Genomic DNA, 24,341 nt, shown 5'->3' with positions numbered 1-24,341 from the left:
GGGTTGGGTCAAGAGCTGTGCGGCGATTGACCGGACTACAGATCGCCACAGACCCGTCAAACTCAGCATTCTCCGAGATAAGCTCATGCTCCCTTGCAATAGGCTGCCAGAAAGAGCATCAGCCATGGTATTGCTCTGACCTGGACAATACTGAACATCAAAGTCAAACACTGATCTCTGCTCAATTGCTCCCAACTTGGCAGTTTTCAAGTGGGATAACGGATCATTATCTGTTATTACCGTGAATTAGAACCCAATCAGTAACCCTGAAACATCTTTACTATAGCCCACTTAAGTGCAAGCAGCTCTAATTTCATGCTGCTATAATTCCTATCATTCTTTTCAGCATTTCTCAATTGTCGGCATGCATATGCAATAACCTTTTTTGTCTCTCCCTGTTGTTGGTATAAAACAGCTCCTAGTCCGTGACTGTTTGCATCGGTCTCCACCGTAAAAGGCTGTGTGAAATCGGCAAAGCTGAGGATAGGTGAACTAGTCAGTTTCTCTTTGAGCAAATCAAAGGCAGTTTGACATCCTTCCGTCCAAGACTGTTTTAACAGTAGATGGTACTGGCCATTGCTGAACAGCCGAGATCTTCTCGAGATCTGTGCCTATCCCTTGGCTGATATCTGGTGTCCTAAGAAGTTAACCTTTGACTGCAGAAAATGACATTTTTCCAGCTTCAGTTTCAGACTTGTCTCTCTGAGACGCTGAAGCACATGTTCCTAGAAAGTCTGCAAGTACACCAGAATATCATCCAGATACACCAGCATAGTCTGGAAAATTAAATCATTCATGATTGCCTGCACGAGTCCTTGAAAAGTCACCAGCCCATTGCGACCCCAAACGGCATGCAAAGATATTCATATAGACCAAACAGAGTTAAGAAAACAGTCTAATGCCGATCTCGCTCCTCTACCTCCACTTGATAATAACCACTCACAAGGTCTATCGCTGAGAATAACTATGCCCCCCGCATAGCATCAAAACTCTCATCAATGCACGTGAGAGGGAACACATCCGTTTTAGTCTCAAGATTCAGTCTCTGATAATCCACACACAGTCTGATGCTACCAGCAGCCTTCTGGACCAATGCTACAGGTGAGGCATGCACACTATTGCTCTCCTGAATCACACCTTCCTTCATCAACTTTGAGATGTGCTCTTTAACTTCACTGTTCTGGTTGGGTGGAACGTGACGGTATGGCTGTGAAACGAGCCCATCATCAATCAAATGAGTTTCATGTTTGACCTTATCAGCGCACCCAAGGTCTTCATCTTCGACTGAAAAGATATTCAAGGTACTTAGCCAGTAAAGCTCTTAGCTGAACTTATTGTTCTTCTCTACCCCCAATGTCGAGTTTGAGTAGAATTGACTTTAACTTGGGATTACTACCCTCTTCTTTTACGCCAACAGTCATTTGTTCAATGCCAGCTGAGATCTGCTAGAATCTTACAGCACCACACTGATCACTATCTACACATTCTACCTTTGACAATGTACCCAGCCAGGTCCATGGTGAGAGCCATACATCCTCTCAATAGAGATTTAAAACCTGTACTAGCAGTGTACAACAACCAGAGTCAACAAGCGTGGCAATAACTACAAGACCACCTGGTAGAAGGGAGTTAAGTGGCTCAAGTAACATCTTATGGTCAGTACCAGTGTCTCGAGTGGCCTTCCTAGCCAGAATGGTAATTACAGATTCAGCAGGTATGTGCTCAGTCTCTTTTGCTGATACTTGGACTGCAGCTTTCTTTTCAGTAGGGTGCATCTGCACTTTCTGGAACAGATCTCTCCAATCAGAATCCAACTTTCCTTCTAGGGTCATATCAAGTTCAACATAAACAAGTTGTCCACATTGGCTTATTAGGTTCATGCCTACAATGCATGGGATGGTTGTTCAGTGCTAACAGGATCTCTGACCACTAAAAAGCCACATGTCCATCACTTGAACCTCTAGCTCTAGCTCTAGATACCCAAAGTTAGGAATATCAAGACCATTAGCATCTGTTAACAAGCCAGCCAGCAGTGGACAACATGTCCTCATCCTCTCTATTCATGTTCTTGAAAGAACTGCTCAGTCATGGTGCTCACTTGACTACCTGTGTATAACTGACAACAGACAGAGACACCTGATATCTTAAGCTCAGCAACAGGACATGTTCCGACGGCACGTTGTAGCATATGGTCACGGGATGGCTGAACATTATCTGAGTCTATGAGTTTCCCCCAGACTGTCCGACTCACAACAACCTGAGGGCTGGAGGATTCAGGCTGTACGTCCTTTGCACTTGGCTTCTGTGGGCAATTCTTTGCTGCGTGCCCTCCCACCTGACACTTGAAGCATATTGGTTGCCCATCCTTTGTGAACCTAGACTGTTAACTTGGGTCTACTCATTGTAGCATGTGCCACACCTCCCTGTACAGCAAGATCTTTCATTGCTTGAATCAGCTGACTAATGGTTATGCCCTGCACTGCAACTACTTCAAGGACATCGTCTAGAGTGACAGATTGATATTCCTGAGCTTTGAAAATTGAGCACTGTGCCTGGCTACTGCTACATTTTGACACTACAGTCTGTGTATTTCCTCAGCACTCTTCTGAAAACCACAGACCAGCCTCCTCTCACACTTCTATCATTGAGGACACAGGGTTGTTCTGCATGAATCGGTGGAGCTCCTTTCTAAGGGAAGGATCTCTGATCCCCTTTATAAGTTGATCTCCGAGCGCCACCCTCTTATTGGCCACTGCGTCAGGGGAATGCTTCAGTAGCAAGTTAAGAGCTTGGGCTGGGGCACGTGAAAACCCTCTTATGTCTTCACCCTACAGGAAGTTATGCAACAGCTGGGTGTACTATGGTTGTCACTAGATAGGTGAACAAGTCATCAGCCTGGTCTTCCTCAGTATCACTGTGCGTACGTACTTCTTCTAGAGCTGCACCCCTGAGCAGTGACATAACAAAATCATATGATCCTGCTGAGACTGGTTTCTAGCACGAAGCACCCTTTCCACTTCTCCAATAAAGTCATCAACAGACATCCCCCCCCCACCCCATCTTTCTCACCATTCCCTGTAAATAGGCAATGTGTCTTTCCCTTGGAACATATACATAGGACTTTTGCTTAATTTATCTATAGTTGCCATGGCTTCCTCATGCCTCTAATTTGTTCATTCAAATCAAGTTCAGTTTGCTCATACCCTGAGTAACATTTTGAAAACTCAAGTCATTAACATCTCTACAAGCCTGGAAAAGGGGTTGCTGACATCTCTTGCAGGATACACGATGACTTCACGGCCGCAGTTGCTCGGGATCACCGTCACAGTTCTACGTCCTGGCGTCAGTGCCAATATCCCAGCCTGATCTCAAGGCTCTATCATGGTCTCCATGCGTTAACAGGCTCTCCTTCTGTCCCACGGGAACGGCTGTCTTATTCTTCACCACTATCATATATTGTACTGCATACAAATTTTTTTTTAAAAAACTACTAAACTGGCTTGGAATTAACCCACTCCTGGTTCCAAATTTAGTAGCCTAGGGAAGAATGCACATGCAGGACAACAAATACCTTTCCTGGGTCTTAAATTCCTTTATCTGTTTTAGATGTTTTATTGTAGAAAGAAGGTATCAAAATAAAAACTTCAAAATAAATTTTAAAAAAGTCCCCGCTATTACAATCTCAGTTTAACTTCGGACCACACCCTTGTTATGTATGCAGAATGAAAATAATTAAATCAAAATATACAAAACCAATACGGTAGTGGCAATTCTGACAAAAACAATACAAAGAATATTAGAAACCCACCAACCCTGTACCTTATACACAACATTGAAAATATGAATAAATACATCACATCTTAACTAAGAGATATACTTGGCACACACGTGCTTAACTTTCAAACACATATAGGCTAGACCTTGAAATGAGTTCTCACTCGCTACGTGAAGAAATTAACACATTCACATTACTCTGTTACATTCACATTCGATCATGAAACAATAAAGACAAATAAACTTTTACAATACATTGCGTTGTAGTTGAATTACTAAAAAGACTAACCTAGTAGGACGATTAACGAACTTTGTAATCACACTATACAGCGCTGATCAATTTACCTGCGAAAATCTAAAGCATCCACATGTAAAACACGTCAGATTACTGATATTCCAGATTTACAAACAAGTATAAATGAATTTACATGGATATTATCAAATATTATTCTCCTTTCCTCATCAAACCTGGGAAAAGCATTTGAACGTCGTCCTTTCTAGAACATGGTAACTCTTCGTTCTATTCCACCCATGCAAAATAATGTCACCATTTTCTCTTAAAGGCACAGGCAGCTATTTTAGCATTGCCAAGGTGAATACATAAGTGCACTTTAAAAATAAAAAAATGATATTCAACGGTCATCTGGTTACATATTTATGTTTGTTTTCTTTTGTAAGTTCACCATTTGTTGTCTTTTGTACATTGGCTGTTTGGCCGTCCTGTTGGGTGAGGTCTTTCATTGACACTATTGTGTTCTTGGATTTACTGTGTATGTCCACAAGAAAATGAATCTTAAGGTTGTATATAGTGATATATATGTACTTTGATAATAAATTTAATTTGAAATTTGAACTTTGATCTTGTACTATTCATGCAGAGCAATTTGTTATATAGAGCATTGAGATAGTACAAGGAAAAAATAATAATGGAATGCAGAATGAAGTGTAACAACTACCAAGAATGTGTAGTGCAGGTGGACAATAATACACAGAATGTGAGTTTAAGAGTTCATTTTATTATGCAAGGGAGTTCAACACAGACAGGCTCGCCCCTATTGACATCAATGGGACTGTAGTTGAGAGGGTGAATAGTTTCAAGTTCCTAGGTGTACACATCACCATGGATCTCACCTGGACTGTATATACCGGCAATGTGGTGAAAAATGCACCACATCCTCAGGGCTTTCTTCAAGGCACCATCGAGAGCATCCTGACTGGCTGTGTCACTGCCTAGTATGGGAACTGCACTACCCTCAATCACAGGGTACTGCAAAAAGCGGTGTGGGCAGCCTAGCATATCTGTGAATGTGAATTTTCCTCTCTTCAGTATATATAGAGCAGCAGGTGCATATAAAGGGCCTGGAGGATCATCAGGGACTCCAGCCACCCCTACCACAAACTGTTTCAGCTGCTTCCATCTAGCAAATGGTACCACAACATTAAGACCAGGACCAATAGGCTCTGGGACAACTTCTTTCATCAGGCCATCAGATTTCTCAATACACACTGATCTGATTGCATATCTGACTATACATTTTATCTGACTGTACGTATATGTACACAAAACAATTATATATACAGTCTTAGTGCTCGGGCAATATCCTCCCACATTTCCCTTCCTTATTGCTTGTACATAGTGACATAATGCAATATGAAGATTTTTACTCCTTCATGTTGTGAGATCTAAGAAATAAAATTCTAATTCTAAAAATAGTTTTGTAACAATAGGGTAAGAGGCTTTCCTTGAGCCTGGTGGTACATTCTTACAGGATTTTGTATCTTTTGCCCTATGGGAGAAGAGAGAATGTCTGAGGTGGGTGTTGTCCTTGATTATGTTGGCTGCTTTACTGAGGCCGTGAGATGTATAGACCATTGAGGGGAGATTGGCTTCTATGCCATGCAGAGCTGTCTTCACAACACTCTGTAGTTTCTTGTGGACAACTCTCTTTGATTTCTTGTGGTTACAGTCAAAGCAGTTGATGTACCAAGACAAGATGCATCAAGATATGACGCTTTCTATGGTACATTGATAAAAATTGCCAAGGGCCTATAAGGACATGATACAGTAATTCGAATAACCACATGTTACAACAGTAGTGTGCATAAGAGTTTTCTTGCCGTAATATTAAAGTGGTTGGACCAGGACAGGTATTGCTGATAGTTACTCCAAGGACTTCAGCCCTCCCAACATCAATACCACTGCTATAGACAGGTTCACATGTTGTGCTCCTCTTCCAGAAGTTAATAACCATTTCTTTTGCTCTGCTGTCATTGAAAGAGAGTTTGTTGTCATGGCATTGTCTTACTAAGCTTTCCATACCCTTCCTGTACTCCAACCTGTCGTTATTTGAGATACTGCCCATTATGGCTTGTACATTGAGTTAGAGTTGAATCTGGCCACACAGTTATGAGTATATTCAAACAGGTATGATTCTAATCGACAAGGGACAAGTTGAGACATTTTCACTATTAGAGAGTGATGAACAAATTGATATAGCTGCAAAGTAAGGAGCCAGTCTTTTTAAACTGATGCTGTAGAAATATCTTCTCTCAGAAAGCAGAAGTTTACTGCCCCTGAAAGTGGTGAAGATCCAGTCATTAGATTATACATAAGGTAGTTATTCTTCTGATAATAAATAGGGTAAGCATATCCTGCACTGTTTAAAAACTTATCAATAATTGCTCCAAATCACCATAAAACATTTTGCAATGAACAAAATCCATTGACAATCCAGGAGACAATATAATGAGTAAGTATGTGTAACTATTGCTCTTAATAGCTCATGGAAATAACCATAGGATCATTTTTAACAGAAGGAACATTCATCCTGAACTGCCTGTGCCAGCATATTGAAAGAACAATTCAGTTGGTTGCACTCCCCTGAATTATTCCCCATAGCCCTGTAATTGATTTTATGTTTTCAAGTATATCTTTGAGAAAGCAGTGATTGAATTTGCTTCTCCTCCCTCCTGGCAATATATTTCAGATCATAAGAATTTGTGGTATAAAATACATTTTCAATGGTTTTTGCGACCATCAAGTGCTTATGGTCATCTGCTGCTGTAGCCCATTCACTTCAAAGTTCATGTTGTGTTCTTCTGCATTTCTCTGCTGTAGCACATAGTTATTTGAGTTACTGTCACCTTCCTGTCAGATTGAATCAATCTGGCCATTCTCCTCTGGCCTCTCTCACTAACAAGGTGTTTTCAACCACAGAACTACTGTTCACTGGATTTGTTTTGATTTTATGCCATTTTCTGTAAATTCCAGTGACTGCTGTGCCTGAAAATCCCAAGAGATCAGCAGTACTTAAGATACTCAAACCACCCCATCTGGCACCAACAATCATTCCACGGTAAAGGTCACCCAGATCATACTTCTTCCACATTCTGATGTTTGGTCTGAACAACAACTGAACTTCTTGACCATGTCAGCATGCTTTCATGACAGAAGTTGATCATTTCCTGTTAGTAAGGCATCAAAGGATATGCTGAGAAGGCAGGTATATGGGGTTGAGTGGGATCCAGTTTCAGCCATGATGGAATGATGGAGCAGATGCGATGGGCTGAATGGTCTATTTCCACTCCTATGTCTTATAGCCTTCTGATGTTACGCATTGAGTTGCTGCCACGTGATTGGCTGATTAGATAATAGTATTAATGAACAGGTGTACCTAATAATTTGGCCACTGAGTGTGTGTTAAACAATTTCTTCTAATATCTGATACTTCTGTGAAAGAGAATTGCCTTCATTCATTTAGAGTCATCTCTCCACCACTAGTTTTATTATTAATTATCTGCTAGCAGAAATGGTGTTGTCTTAATTACTCTTTCAAAACACCTCATTATTTAAATACCCATTCTTTATTTCTTAGGAAGCATCTCTGCTATGAGGAGAACAATTTCTCCACATGACTGAATTTGTTTAATTCTCATAAATCTCCTCAGAATTCTTTTGAAGGTTTAATGCCTTTCTACAGTATGGTGCCAATTTTGGACACAATACTCCAGATGAGATCTATCCAGTGATTTATATTTCATAACTTCCCCTACACGTGTCTGCTGCTGCTGTGGCACGAGATCCTGCATGCTTTGTTTCATATACCCTCTTCATTTTTTCTACCAAAATGCATTTATTGTGAAATTTATTGTGCTAGAAGTCTCCTATGATTCAGAAATACAGCATGAAATGGTCCCTACCGGCACCTTGAGCTGCACTGGCCAGAAACCCCTGATTTAACCCTAGCCACATCACAGAACAACTTACAATGACCAATTAACCTACTAACTGGTACATCTTTGGACTGTGGGAGGAAACTGGAGCACCCAGAGAAAATCCATGCATGCTACAGGGGAGGATGTACAGATTTCTTACAGATGACATTAGACTTGAACTCCGCGCTCTGATGCCTCATGCAGTAATAGCATCACACTAACTGCAATGCACTGTGGCACCCAATTCTTTCTTATGTTCCTACATTAGCTAATACCTAGATGAAGCCTGGATCGTTGTGTGTTTATTTTTATATGCTTGCCTGTTGAAATGCAGAGGCATTTTCCTGTTATTCATTGACACTGAAAACTTTGCTTACTTGACATGATTAAAAACTTCCAAAAATAAATACAACACTCAGTACTTCAACTTCAATTAAGTTCACAGACAGTTAAATTAAGTTCCTCAAAATTATTAACTGGACATTCATGCATCTTTAGTAAGAGCCTTGAAATAGGAGGAAGATGTCTAGGTGATATGAATCTCAAATACGATGTTACACAGCTTATTCCTAGTTTCATATTCAGATTCAATTTTATTTATTATATGTATATTGAAACGTGCAATAACGTGCCACAGGGTTGACAACAATACTTCACTCCCAGATGAGCTCAATGCCCTTATGACCATAAAAGCTTCATGAACTCCCGCAGTCGCCGATGACCATATGATTAACGTCTCTGAGGCCGACGTGAGTGCATTCCACAGGAGCGTGAACCCATGGAAAGCGTCTGGTCCAGACGGGACAATTGGCTGAGGATGAATTACCTGTACTGATCAAATGGTTGGAGTGTTCACTGATGTCTTTAACCTCTCACTTCAGCAGTCTGAGGTACCCAACTGCTTCAAGCAGCCTTCAATGATATCAGTGCCTAAGAAGAATGTGGATTTTCCCAATCTACCTGCGTATTGAAATCCCCCATGACTAATGTAACATTGCCCTTCTGACATGTATTTTCCATCTCCCATTTTAATTTGTAGCCAACTTCTTGGTGACTATTTTGAGGCATGTATATAACTCCCATTAGGGTTTTTTTTTACCCTTGCTGTGCCATAGGTCTACCCACAAGGATTCTACATCTTCCAATCCTATGTCACCTCATTCCAAGAATTTGATTTCATTTTTTACCAATAGACCAAGACTCCTGCATCTCCTGCTCAACAGTAATAGTGAGAAGAGAGTAAGACCAGTGAAGCACAGGCAGAGGTAGTTCACTTTATGCTCTCATCCTCAATTATTTTAATCTTGCTCGATACTTTAATCGGTGTGGAGTAATGGAGCAAACCATGGGTTCGTCTTCTGCCATCAGGCCTTGATTCAGCGTCCACCCCTAGTGATGGCTGCTTTAGCCGTATCTGTATTCTCAAGAGTCTAGTTCGCTAAATACCCCAGGAATTCGCAAAAGTGCCGCATTGTTTAGTTGGTTCAAAAGAATACCCTTAAAGTGAAATCACAGGCTGCAGACTTCAGAGATCACAGTTCAGAAGTATTCTAGAGTATTTAGTAGTATTATCAGCTGTCTGAAAAATGTCGCCATTGGTCGCTGGTGCCATCTTGCCTCCAGTTATGAATCCCTTTGCAACTACCATTACTACCATCACTGGCTTTAGGGGGATCTCCAGAGAAACTTAAGCATAGTGGTCACACACCACCACAATTAAACTATCCACTGAACTGACATTTTATACATTTGTTCAATTCAGAGCTAACACAGTAGGTATTCACTTAAATCATTGCAAATGAAGGATTGGAATTGCTGACAAATGTTACTCAGTTTATCGCACATCATTCAGAACTGAGGCAGCGGCCACAGTCAATCCATTGAACTGTGTGTCTCCTCTTGTTGAACTCAGAATTCTATTTTCTGAATTGCTTTTCTTGTTCAGCAGTTCTTAAATCTACTCTACTTTGATGAATAATAATGTTATCCTTGCCTTCCCTGTACAAATCTAGTTGCTAAATTATTTCCTAAATGTAGTTCAAACTGGCGTGGAAGATTTGGCGGAGCTTGCTTTTCATCTGGTTGGTCCACCGATCTGGAAAATGCTCAGATCACAGGAGCAGAGCAAGTATCCACACTCCCTCCCTATTATCATCATTCTCAAAGCATAAACAGCAGTATTGGAGATTTTGACAGACATCAAATTATGGACAAAATCATTCAATTCTTAATTCAAAAACAAAACAGAACACTCAGCTCTTATATCAATCGCTAGCATACCCTGATGAATTGATTGCTGATTGATTTCTTAAAGCTTATGCTATTCTCTTCCCCTTTGCAATGGTACATCTTTTCAATTAATGAGAACAATTTTTCCAATGACTGTGTTTTTGGTGTACATTTGAAAACCATGGCAAAGCATACAAAAAAGTGTCCATTGAACCTCATTCATTATTTCTTTACTAAAATGCAAATTTTATGATGAATTGTCAGTTCTTGTCACTTGTAAAACGTGTAATCCGTGACTTTACTATTTATAGACAAAGAATCTTGCAAACCTGAAAGATATTCACATAAAGATTTTTTTTTAATTTCCCTGCTGCCAGTTACTGATAACATTTTATGAGTTACAATTTCTGCATCCAAACGAGATACCCTTGATTTACTAGTTTACTGGGGTGTTGGTGAAACAGATGATGCATGAACTGCAATGTACTGAGGAAGAAAACTTTTGGTCTGTATCGTAAAGGCATGAAGACCAATCACATGTGCTTTAGCAACTCAAGAGCAGGACATGTTATTTACTCCTTGTGGTTCTCTATTCCCTTGGTCTGATTTTGCTGGACCTATTCTGCTTCCCACCAGTAATCACATGTCTGTATGTGGTGAGTACAGAGTTGCAGAGTATCGGGTAGGTGTTTGGCACCATAACCCCGAGGCACTACCTCTGAAATCAACTAACAGCACATGACAGAACCTGGGGGTGGGGGCTGCACATTGCAGTCTGAATGGTGAAGCAAATTGAGTTTTTAAATGTCTCAAACATAGAGTCATTTAAGAACTTTTAAAATCAAAGTAAGTAATCAAATAAAAAAGACACAACTGCAGATGGGGCAATATTTTTAGTCCAGAGTGGGGAAGTGTCTTTGGTGCTCTGCCTCAGAGTAGAGACCGGGGTCTCTCCAATGGGGGAGGGTGGGGAGGGAGGGAGGGAGGGAGAGAGAGAGGGAGAGGAAGAGGGAGAGAGAGAGAGAGAGAGAGAGAGACTCCCTGTGATTACTTGTCTAGTCCTAATAAAACCAGCTCATCATAGATATTTTATACAGTGCAGAAATTGTAGTTTGTCTTGGATTTCACTAGATGGTTCAAAAGATGGCTTGACATTTAAAAATGTAGCATCACATGACATTAGGATTTGATTTCCCTAATACTACGTGGGAAGAGTGTTGTACAGAATACAGTTTATGTTGATATTAAGTATATAGGGGAAATATAGCATAACCAAACATATTTTCATTTTAAGTAGTGTGACGTAAGTAGTCACGCTTCATCTTTGTTGTGTCTGATAATCCATGTATTCTAGTCTGTATATTATATTTTATTTAACAATACAGCATAGAGTAAGCCCTTCTGGTCCTCTGAACCATGCCACCCAGCAATCCCCGACAAACCTGATTAATCCTAACCTAATCATGACAATTGACAATGACCAATTAACCTACCCAGTACGTTTGGGCTGTGGGAGGAAGCCAAAGACCCAAGGATAACCCACACATTCCACAGGGAGGATGTAGAGACTCCTTATAGACGGTGCCGGAATTGAACTCTGTATTCTGGAACGCGCCATGTAGTAATAATGTCACGCTAACAGCTACACTACTGTGGCACCCTGGATTTAACTTCTCTGGAGTAAAATGATGAAAGTGCGGCCAAGTATGATCAAAGAATATCGATTATTTTTCAATTGTGCTTCCGTACATTACTTGATTGAAAAATGTAATATATCTGAATGAGTATGACCTCTTAATTATTTAAAATTGCTTTTATATCACTAAGGAAACTACTTTTGCGAATAGAAGTTTTTGACATACCAAAGATTGATACTTGATCAAAAAGGATTGAGGAGATAACCTTTCATCAAAGAGACTTGGTACAAAGAAAGATGGAAGAATAAGCTGTGAAGAGGGCATAAAGAGACTGCAAAGAGATACAATATTTTTAATTGGATGGACAAAGGTCTGACAAATGGACTACTTCGTAGTGAATGTGAAATTGTCCATTTTGACTTGAATTTTTGTTTACAATGGTGATGCAGAGGGATCTGAGTGACCTGAGGCATGACTTTCGAGAGACCTAGTTGCATGTGTAGGGACTAATAGGAAAACTAACAGAATATTGTGGTTAAATTCTTATGAAATTGATTACAGTCTGGCTTACAATATATAGTATTGGTCTCCAATATTTAAGGTAGGAGTTAGAAGAGTGAGAGTTGACTTGCTGAAGCATTTAAGAGCCAGAGGGGTCTTGACAGGGTGGATGTAGAGCGGATGTTTACTTCTGTGAAGGAATTCAAAATTAACGTTGCATTTTAAAATTAATGCAGCAGGATGTTGGATGTCGCTTACCGGTCTGTTGTAGCAAGAGCAGTCTTCTTTGCTGCTTTATGTTGGGGGAGCAGCATTGGTGCAGGTATTGCAAAAAGACTAAAGAAACTCATCAGAAAGGGTGGATCTGCCCTTGGCTACAACCTAGACCCTTTTGAGTTAGTGGTGGAGAGGAGGTCACTAAACAAGCTGTTATACATTATGAACAATATAGCACATCGTCTCCATGAGCTACTGAATAAGCAGCGGAGCACCCTTCTGAACAGACTCATTCAGCTCCACTGTCACAGGGATCATCACAGAAAATCTTTCCTACCAAATGCAATACATATATACAACAGTTCATCTCTGTGCAATTGGAGAACCCACTTTAAAAGTACAATAGTCTCTGTTTTATTACTTTGGACATCATTGCAAATTATTGCACTTTGGTAAATTAATATTCTGTACTTTATTATTAATTAAGTCTGTACACTGCAAAGTATTTTTTAAATTTTGCTGTGTAACAGAAAATTTTTCCACTCGGAATCAATAAAGTATTTATTATCATTGTTATTATTATTATTATTATTATTATTATTAAAATATATAAGCAGTTGCCCCTTTACGGTGATTTTGGAAATAGTTTTACTATCACAGGTAATCGCGAATCTTTGAATGTTCATAAGGAAGATTGATAAATATTTGATAATGGCAGGTGAAACTTGACTGCAGGTAGACAGAAATTTAGAGTTACAATCAGATCATCGATGACCTTAATAAATACGAACCCAGGCTTGAAAGACTGGGGTCTCTGCTGCTTCTGCAAATGTGTTTGTGGTACATGTATTTTCATATGATTGGACAGTGCCTTTTGTAGTTGCATTCACAGGATGGTGAATTGGCAGGGAAATATATCATGGCACCCTGACGCGTTTTATTGTTGGTACCAAATAAAGCTTTCATCTATTAATATGATTGAAGTTGAGGGCGGAGGACTGAACAGCCACAAATCTATGGGAGAGTACAGAAATAAGTCAACTGAAATCCAACAGATATTCTTGAAAACTGATCCATTTACGTATACCCCAAATTAATTTTCTCTGTTATCTTATTGAAAGTGAACTCTGGTCAATGAAACATATGAGCTAAAGGTCCCATCTGCTGCCATTAGATTGATGGCATAGTGTCAGCTTCATTCATCACATTTGACAACAGCACATTCCCATTGTTGACCTTGGGACACTTTCTGTGATATCAAACAGTATTATAGAACTGCTTGATGACAGTCTCTGATCTCTGATTTTACATTTATTGAATTCATTGCAGATTGTCCATGCAATATACTGAAGTTTTTATATAAAGCATTATTGTTCAAATCAATTTTAGAAAGAAATGAGCACAGCAGGATATCTATTAGAAGCCTGTCATAATAGCTGGCTTGAATACTAGAATTCTGTACTTGTGTTTATTGAGAAAATTTTGGCCAGGTTAATCCAAAATTAAGTAATTGCCATTAAGGGCACAAATGCCAGTATTAATAAATAAATGGAAATCACATCATCTGTAGTAGAGTTTGCATGATGGTACTCTGTAAGAAGAACCCCAAGAGCATAAATGGCAGTGGTGCTTCACTTCCTGCTGAGGTCAACACCTTTTATACACGCTTCAAAAGGGAGAACAGAACTACACCTGTGTAAATTGCCACAGCATCCTATGACCCTGTAATCTTTGTTTTAGAGGCTGATGCCAGAATATTACTTATGAGGATAAACTGTCACAATGTATCAGGCCCCAGTGGTCTAACTGGCTGGCTACTGAAAACCCACATGGATCAATTGGTGGTAGTGTTTAAGGATATCACCAATATCTCACTACTGCAGTCTGAGGTTCCTCAATGCTTCATAAAGACATTATCATACCGGTATCCAAGAAGATCAGGGGGAGCTGTCTCAATGACCATTGACCAGTAACAGTCACATTTTCAATTAGATAATGATTTGAGAGGCCGGTCACAGCTACGATTAATGCCAGCCTGAGCGAGGACCTGGATGCAATCTCTCTGGCTCTGCACTCTGCTTTGGAGCACTTTGACAAAAGAAACACATACGTTAGGCTGCTGTTTATCAAATACAGCTCAGCATTCAATACCATCATCCCCTCAGTATTAATCACCAAATTACTAAATCTGGGCCACAGTAACTCCCTTTGGGATTGATCTAGAACCTCTTCATTGGGAGACTACAGTCAGTATGTATTGCTGGTAATATCTTCTCCTCACTGACAATCAACACAAGTGCACCTCAGTGACATGTACTTAGTCTACTTTTATTTATTTAGAGACACAATACAGTAGCGGTCCCTTCTAGTCCAATTTGTTAGTGCTGTCCAATTACACCCATGTGACTAATTAACCCACTAAGCTGTACAACTTTAGAATATGGGAAGAAACTGGAGCACCCAGAGGAAGCCCACAGATCAAGGGGAGAATGTACGAATTCCTTTGAGTGGGAATTGAACCTGGGTCACTGGCACTGTAAAGCATTAGCCTAACTGCAATGCTACTGTATCACCCCTACCGAGTTACTCTGCCTGCATTCATTAGTGTGTGACTAAGCACAACTCAAGCACCATCTATAAATTTGCAGATGACACCACTGTTGTTGATAAAATCTCAGATGGTGACAAGGAGGCATACGGAAATGAGATAGATCAGCTGGTTGAGTGGTGTCACTATAATAACTTCACTCTTCATCAGCAAGATCTTGGTAAGGGGAAATCAGGAGAACACTACAGTCCTCGTTGAAGGATCAGTGTTTGAAAGCATAAACAGCTTCAGTTTCCAGGATGTCAACACTCAATGCATTGATGCGGTCACAAAGAAGGCACACCATGACTGTAATTTATTAGGAGTTTGAGGAGATGTGGTATGTCACCAAAAATGTTTGCTACTTTCTATACAGCTACTTTATGTACAGCGGAAAGCATTCTGATTGGTTACACCTCAGTGTGGTACGAGGGCTACAATGCACAGGATCACAAGAAGTTAATCACAACTGGATTGAACCAGTTCTATCACAGGCATAACCCTCTCCACCATCGAGGCCATCTTTATGAGGCATTGACTCAAGAAGGCTGAATCCATTACTAAGGACCCTCACCATTTGATACATGCCCTTTAATCATTACTACCATCAGGGGGAGGTACAGGAGTCTGCAAACCAAAACTCAGTGATTCAGCAATAGCTTCTTCCCTCCACCATCGGATTTTCGAATGGTCCAGGAACACGACCGCATTGTTCTTTTTTACAATATTTATTTATTTTGTAACTTATTGTCATTTTATTACATCTTTCCACTGTACCGTTGCACCAAACAGCAATTTTATCATCATATAAGATGGTGATAATAATCCTGATTCTGATTTTGTGAATGTAGGCTTTCATCAGAACACTTGCTGGTGAATGAGTGGGTCAGTGAGTGAGTGGGCCAGTGAAGGAGTGGAGATTTGAGGCTTTGACTCGAGAGATTCTGGCAGTTTTGGCAGTTGGACTGTGCAATCAAGTCAATCAAGATTTGAATAGCTCAGCAGAAAGCCGTTGATTAGACAATCAAGATTTGAATAGCTCAGACTCAGCAGAAAGAAGCTGATTGGGCAATCGAGGTCAGGTGACCAAGCAGTTTGAAAAGCTCAAACAAATAAATAAAGGGTTACCTCAAGCGGAGCAGCCTGTGGAAAGCGGCCAGTGAGTAAGTGGGCCAGTGGAGGAGTGGAGATTTGAGGCTTTGACTCGAGAGGCTTCGACAAGAAGAGGCGGAGGACGAGCTTGTTCCCAGTTTGTCTTTACAGTGCCTGCTGAGACGGTGATGTGCTTCTCCTGTGAGATCTGGCAGTCGTGGGGGAGCTCCCCTCTCCCGCAGAGTCACATCTGCCAGAAGTGCTTGCAGCTGGGCGATCTGGAAGACCGTGTGAGGAATCTGGAGCAGCAGCTGGATGACCTTCGACTCATAAGGGAGAATGAGGCAGTCATAGATGAGAGCTACAGGGAGGTAGTCACACCTAGGCTGCCAGCAGCAGGTCGTTGGGTGACAGACCGAGGGGGGAAAGCGAAGGAGAGTAGACAGGTAGCACAGAGCACCCCTGTAGCCATTCCCCTGAATAATAAGTTTACCGTCCTTGATGCTGTTGGTGAGGACGACTGACCAGGTGTGAGCCACGGTGGCAGGGCCTCTGGCACTGAGTCTGACCCCGTGTTGCAGAAGGATGGGATGGAGAAGAGGAGAGCTGTTGTCATTGGAGACTCTATAGTCAGGGGAACAGACAGGAGATTTTGTGGACGTGAGAAGGAAACCCGTATGGTTTGTTGCCTCCCGGGTGGCAGGGTCCGGGATGTCTCTGACCGGGTGCACGATATCCTAGTACGAGAGGGAAAGCAACCAGAAGTCATGATACATGTTGGGACCAACGACATAGGCAGGAAGAGGGATGAGGTCCTGAAGTGTGAGTTTCGGGAACTAGGCAGAAAGCTGAAGAACAGGACCTCAAGGGTGGCATTCTCAGGATTGCTGCCAGTACTACGTGATGGTGATGGTAAGAATTGGAGGATATGGCAGTTGAATGCGTGACTAAGGAGTTGGTGCAGGGGGCAGGGTTTTATATTTTTGGACCATTGGGATCTTTTCTGGGAAAGGTGGGACCTGTACAGATTGGATGGGTTACACCTGAACTCAAAGGGGAGCAATATCCTTGCTGGTAGGTTTGCTAGCATGGTTCGGGAGGGTTAAAACTAATTTGCAAGGGGGATGGGACCCGGAGCGATAGAGCAGTGAAAGAAGTGCATGTAGTAAAGCCAGATCTAACAAATAGAGAGGCTTTGAGGAAAGAGAAGGTGAATAAAGGGTGTAAAGGTAGTAAGGTAGAAGAGCTAAAGTGTGTGTACTTCAATGCAAGAAGCATCAGGAACAAAGGTGATGAACTGAGAGCTTGGATACATACATGGAATTATGATGTAGTGGCCATTACGGAGACTTGGCTGGCACCAGGGCAGGAATGGATTCTCAATATTCCTGGATTTCAGTGCTTTAAAAGGGATAGAGAGGGGGGAAAAGGGGAGGAGGGGTGGCATTACTGGTCAGGAATACTATTACAGCTGCAGAAAGGGTGAGTAATGTAGCAGGATCCTCTTTTGAGTCAGTATGGGTGGAAGTCAGGAACATAAAGGGAGCAGTCACTCTACTGGGGGTATTCTATAGGCCCCCTGGTAGCAGCAGAGATACCGAGGAGCAGATTGGGAGGCAGATTTTGGAAAGCTGCAAAAATAACAGGGTTGTTATCATGGGTGACTTTAAATTCCCTAATATTGATTGGCACTTGACTAGTTCCAAGGGTTTAGATGGGGTAGAGTTTGTTAAGTGTCCAGGATGGATTCCTGTCACAGTATGTTGACAGGCCGACTAGGGGGAATGCCATACTAGATCTAGTATGAGGTAACGAACCGGGTCATGTCACAGATCTGTCAGTGGGTGAGCATCTGGGGGACAGTGATCACCGCTCCCTGACCTTTAGCATTATCATGGAAAAGGATAGAATCAGAGAGGACAGGAAAATTTTTAATTGGGGAAGGTCAAATTATGAGGCTATAAGGCTAGAACTTGCGGGTGTGAATTGGGATGATGTTTTTGTAGGGAAATGTACTATGGACATGTGGTCGATGGAAAATCTAGTCAGGTGGAAGAAGGCAGCATACACAAGGTTTAGGAAGCAAGGATCAGATGGGTCTATTGAGGAATATAGAGTAGCAAGAAAGGAGCTTAAGAAGGGGCTGAGAAGAGCAAGAAGGGGGCATGAGAAGGCCTTGGCGAGTAGGGTAAAGGAAAACCCCAAGGCATTCTTCAATTATGTAAAGAACAAAAGGATGACAGGAGTGAAGGTAGGACCGATTAGAGATAAAAGTGGGAAGATGTGCCTGGAGGCTGTGGAAGTGAGCGAGGTCCTCAATGAATACTTCTCTTCGGTATTCACCAATGAGAGGGAACTTGATGACGGTGAGGACAATATGAGTGAGGTTGATGTTCTGGAGCATGTTAATATTAAGCGAGAGGAGGTGTTGGAGTTGTTAAAATACATTGGGATGGATAAGTCCGCGGGGCCTGATGGAATATTCCCCAGGCTGCTCCACGAGGCAAGGGAAGAGATGGCTGAACCTCTGGCGAGGATCTTTATGCCCTTGTTGTCCACGGGAATGGTACCGGAGGATTGGAGGGAGGCGAATGTTGTCCCCTTGTTCAAAAAAGGTATTAAGGATAGTCCAAGTAATTATAGACCAGTGAGCCTTACGTCTGTGGTGGGAAAGCTGTTGGAAAAGATTCTTAAAGATAGGATCTATAGGCATTTAGAGAATCATGGTCTGATCAGGGACAGTCAGCATGGCTTTGTGAAGGGCAGATCATGCCTAACAAGCCTGATAGAGTTCTTTGAGGAGGTGACCAGGCATATAGATGAGGGTAGTGCAGTGGACGTGATCTACATGGATTTTAGTAAGGCATTTGACAAGGTTCCACATGGTAGGCTTATTCAGAAAGTCAGAAGGCATGGGATCCAGGGAAGTTTGGCCAGATGGATTCAGAATTGCCTTCTGCAGGCAAAGGCAGAGGGTCAAAGGGAGTACATTCAGATTGGATGGTTGTGACTAGTGGTGTCCCACAAGGGTCTGTTCTTGGACCTCTACTTTTTGTGATTTTTATTAACATCCTGGATATGGGGGTAGAAGGGTGGGTTGGCAAGTTTGCAGATGACACAAAGGTTGGTGGTGTTGTAGATAGTGTAGAGGATTGTCGAAGATTGCAGAGAGACATTGATAGGATGCAGAAGTGGGCTGAGAAGCGGCAGATGGAGTTCAACCCAGCGAAGTGTGAGCTGGTACACTTTGGAAGGACAAACTCCAAGGCAGAGTACAAAGTAAATGGCAGGATACTTGGTAGTGTGGAGGAGCAGAGGGATCTGGGGGTACATGTCCACAGATCTCTGAAAGTTGCCTCACAGGTAGATAGGGTAGTTAAGAAAGCTTATGGGGTGTTAGCTTTCATAAGTCGAGGGATAGAGTTTAAGAGTCGCGATGTAATGATGCAGCTGTATAAAACTCTACTTAGGCCACACTTGGAGTACTGTGTCCAGTTCTGGTCACCTCAGTATAGGAAGGATGTGGAAGCATTGGAAAGGGTACAGAGGAGATTTACCAGGATGCTGCCTGGTTTAGAGAGTATAGATTATGATCAGAGATTAAGGGAGCTCGGGCTTTACTCTTTGGAGAGAAGGAGGATGAGAGGAGACATGATAGAGGTGTACACGATATTAAGAAGAATAGACAGAGTGGACAGCCAGTGCCTCTTCCCCAGGGCACCACTGCTCAGTACAAGAGGACATGGCTTTAAGGTAGGGGGAGGGAAGTTCAAGGGGGATATTAGAGGAATGTTTTTCACTCAGAGAGTGGTTGGTGCGTGGAATGCACTGCTTGAGTCAATGGTGGAGGCAGATACACTAGTGAAGTTTAAGAGACTACTAGACAGGTATATGGAGGAATTTAAGGTTGAGGCGTTATATGGGAGGCAGGGTTTGAGGGTCAGCATGACATTGTGGGCCGAAGTGCCTGTAATGTGCTGCACTATTCTATGTTCTATGAAACTTCTTTAATGACATAACTTTCCATAGCTTTTTTCTCAGTGGCAAGAGAGATGACTCTGGAAGAACAATTTCTATTTAAATAGGCAAAGATTGCAAATGCAGTAAGGTAAGAAGAAACAGAAGATTGATGCATTTAAATGCAGATAATTGGGATAACTGACTTCTATTTCAAGTGTCAGAGCAGGGAATCCTTATTACAAATGTACTAAGGCTCCAGATAGATCACACACAGAGTACTGTGTAGAATTTACTGATTTAAGATGCATTGCCTTTGGAAGTAGTTAAGAAAAGTTTCACTTTGGATGAACCCACTTAAGGAGGGATATTGTATGAGGAAAGGGCACAGTTTAGGTTTGTACATTGGAATTTAAAATAATAAAAGTTCAGCACATTAACATATATATAATATTATTTGTTATATGTGTTACAATGTACAATATTACACGTTATATATATATGACTTCCCATTCCCATTCTGATATGCCTGGCCATGGACTCTTCTGCTGCCATGATGAGGCCACAGTCTGGTTGGATTAGAAACACCTCATATTTCATCTGGGAAGCCTCAAAGCTGATGGCATTAATATTGATTTCTCTAACTTCTCCCCCTTTCTTCCTTCTCTCTTTTTCCATTCCCCATTCTGATTAACCTTTCACCCCTTTTCTTCCTCATCTTTCCATCAATTCCCTCTGGTGTCGCTCCTCCTTTCTCCCATGGTCCACTGTTCTCTCCCAACAAATCCCTTCTACTTTAGACCTTTGCCTCTTCTATCTATTGTTGTGTTCTTTATACAATCTGCAAGAACATTTTCTTGTGCTCCAGTATCCAATTTAAACAGAATATTGGTTTGGTTCACTTGCAATAGAATAGTCCGGTCATTCTTACTTCGTTTGTTTTCACAAAGCACATCAATATAAAACTCCCTACGTTCATTTTCAAGCACTGCATTTACGTGTTTTATTTCCTTTCTACTTCTGCAACAGCGTGAAAAATTATTACTCTTTCCACAGTTGTTGCACACTTTCCGATACGCTGGATGCATTTCAGTTTGGTGCTGTTGCCCACAGCGATCACAAAGTTTTTTTCTTTCAGATGACATCTTGCTCTCCATTGGCATTGTTGTCGCTTCGTAATTTTCTCTAACATGTTTGTGCTTTTCTACAGCGTCTACATAGCTCTCAATAAAAAGCTCTTTAGCCTGTGACTTCACATTTCCAAAGCTTTACAGGGCCCCACAGCTTTTTCCAAATTCAAATCTTGTCCTAACAGTCTTTCTCTCAGACCGTTATCCAGAATGCCACAAACAATTCTGTCTTTAATGAGAGAGTCTGTAAACTCTGAAAACTCACATGTTTTTCTGTGGTTTCTCAATTCTGCAACAAATTGATCAATTGTTTGATCAGCTTTCTGCTTGCATATAAAGAATTTGTACCGTTCTTACGTCACGTTGAGCTTCAGTACGCAAAATGCATCAAACTTGTCGATTATTGCTTTTAAATTCAAATTATCTGCTCAAAAGTAAAATGGTTATTTACCTCAATTGCATCGTCCCCTATTACGTGGAGTAGGATCGTTTTTCCGATTTATTTTCTGCTCCAATCGCCGATAAATAAATTTCAAATAGCTGTTTGAATCTTCTGCAGATTTCAGCAATGTTTCCAGTCAGCTGAAACGTCGATGGGGGTTGCAAAACTTCCATTCTTGAAGCTGTTAGCAAACAACAAAAAAGCTTGCGCTCTTTTTTTTTGATTATCTTAGCTTCTCCCGTGTTAGCGAAATGAATTATTCTTCCAGACCGACCTCTTACACCATGTTGTGTTCGTTATATGTACCGTGGGTTACTCATAAAGAAACATATTTTGGAAGAACATAACTAAAACTTTTATTTAACAGCAAACAGCAACCATGTCTTAACCTACAAGCATCTCGATCATTCTGTCATTTCTGCACATGCTCATAGTTCCATCCAATCACATTCTTAAACGTGACATGTGACATCACCACATCTATCACCTCCCAGCTTTTTAGTTCATCCCCCCTCCCCTAATCATCCACTTTACCAATCACTTTCTCCTATCACTTGTCAACTTGACCCCTTCCCCTCTCCCACCTTCTTAATCTGGCTTCTACCCTTCGTTTTAAACCCCAGAAATGTGTAGTTTATTCCCCTGCATAGTTGTTGCCTGTCCTGTTGATTCTATCAACCCGAAATGTTAACTCCATTACTCCATACACAGCTGCCTGATCTCTGAGTGCACTTGGTATTTTTAAAAAATCTACTATTTATTTCAGGCATCCACAATACTTTGCCTTATGTGCTGGGAACTGTTGCTAAGTCCGCACCTCATTTTCACAATTTGTTCAATTACCAACATGACTAACTATGACACATTGACTGTCAAGTTTAAATGTGGAACGTACCTGAAAATAAGTACAAAACATTTTGTGCTTGTATTTGCCATGAGTTGAAAAGCTGTCCTCTGCAACTTAATATATGGTGACATCACAGATCAGGAACACATAATTAAGTATTAGTTTCATTGCTTAGATGGAAACAAAATGTGTATTTCAACAAGTTTAAATTAATATAAATCATCAGATATTTGGTTGACATTTCCATTTTTGTATGTATATTTTAAATATAAACCACTCACCACTCATTGAAATTATACCCAGATTGGGTATGTCTCAAATCCAGCCATGTATAATAAAAAGGCAATGTTCAGACACATGGTGCAACATCAGAAGCCGTGGTTTGTTCAAAATGCAAACCTCCATTATCTCTCTGATACAGACTTCTCAATTTCTCAAGGTCGTGGTTCAGTGAGAACAGAACATGAATCACTCCATCCTGCCAATATTTCATTTTTCATTACTTTGCCATTAGACTAGCTAATCGAATTCCGACAGCTACCTCTTTCTAGATATTGCACACAGGCCGAGTTGTGCAGCTTCCTTTCAGCGTGATCCAAAACAATTCTGACAGATGCAGTGTATGATTTTGTGCAAGGCCATGCCATCTTGTCATTTAAGACTCTTTGTCATATAAATTCACTTGAAAATTAGTTTTTTTTTGCTACTCTATCACTTTTTCACGGCCTTGTTATGCTGATTCCTCTAACGTCAAATGTGATTTTATTTAATGCTCCTGAATTTTCTCACAAGGCTCCCAATACATAAGCTTTGTGATTTCAATTGTAAGATACCATTTGACTAAATATGCTTTATAATTGAGAATTCATTTATTTATTCATTTTTTTCAGATGAGGGTGTCACTTGCAAGGCCAGCATTTAATGATACCTCATCCTTCATTGCCATTGAGATGTTGGTGGTAAGTCGCTGCCTTCAACTGCTGTAATCTTTCCGGATATGGTAGTCCCAGTGGTTGAATAGGATGTTTCAGGATACAGAGCCAAAATAAGAGAACAGTGGTATTACTCCAAATCAGTATGGTGTGCACCCATGGACCTTGCCTTTCTAATTTGGATCACATAGAGTTGTAGAGAAGTGTGCACGGAAACAGACCCTTTGTCCCATCTAGTCCATGCTGAAACAATTTAGACTGCCTACTTCCATCAATGTGCACCAAGACCATAGCCCTCCATACCCCTACTATCCATGTACCTATCCAAACTTTTCTTAAATGGTGAAATCGAGCTCCCATGCACCATTTGTGCTGGCAACTCATTTCAGACTCTCACAACCTTCTGAGTGAAGAAGTTTCCTCTCATGTCCCATGAATGTCACCATTCAGAACCAGTCATTAATCACATTAATCAAAGAAGCATGCAAGATGGAGGCCATTTTTCTTAAGGTTAGGTGAGACTAGAGCTAGAGGTGACAAATTTAGGTGAAAGGTGAAATTTTAATGGGACTCTGAGGGGAAATGTTGGTGTGTGTGTGGAATGGGCTGCCAGCAGAAGCAGTAGATATGAGTTCAATTGTAATATTTAACAGAAATTTGGATAGGTTCTTAGATGGGAGGGGTTTGGAGGGCAGATCGGTGGAACTAGACAGAAAATCAGGCTGGCATGGATTAAACTGGCCAGAGGGCCTCTTTCTGTACTGTAGTGTTCTAGGACCCAA

At 41.1% G+C, this 24,341-nt stretch overlaps 1 protein-coding gene across 14 annotated transcripts in view; it reads left to right on the top strand.

Moving 5' to 3' along the window:
- LOC140729646 (leucine-rich repeat-containing protein 4C-like) overlaps nucleotides 1-24,341 on the top strand; it is a 1,048,826-nt gene that overhangs the window by 762,447 nt on the left and 262,038 nt on the right. For 9 of the 14 annotated variants that reach the window (XR_012099387.1, XM_073049655.1, XM_073049656.1 and 6 more), the window contains one exon: nucleotides 23,518-23,586. The exons of the other annotated variants lie outside the window; for them this stretch is intronic. The gene's annotated coding sequence lies outside the window, so the exon portion shown is untranslated. The remainder of the gene's footprint in view (nucleotides 1-23,517; nucleotides 23,587-24,341) is intronic. 14 annotated transcript variants of the gene reach the window in all.

The sequence above is a fragment of the Hemitrygon akajei genome, chromosome 6, assembly GCF_048418815.1.
Source record: "Hemitrygon akajei chromosome 6, sHemAka1.3, whole genome shotgun sequence".
NCBI lineage: Eukaryota > Metazoa > Chordata > Chondrichthyes > Myliobatiformes > Dasyatidae > Hemitrygon > Hemitrygon akajei.
This window is presented reverse-complemented; position numbering and strand designations above follow the sequence as displayed.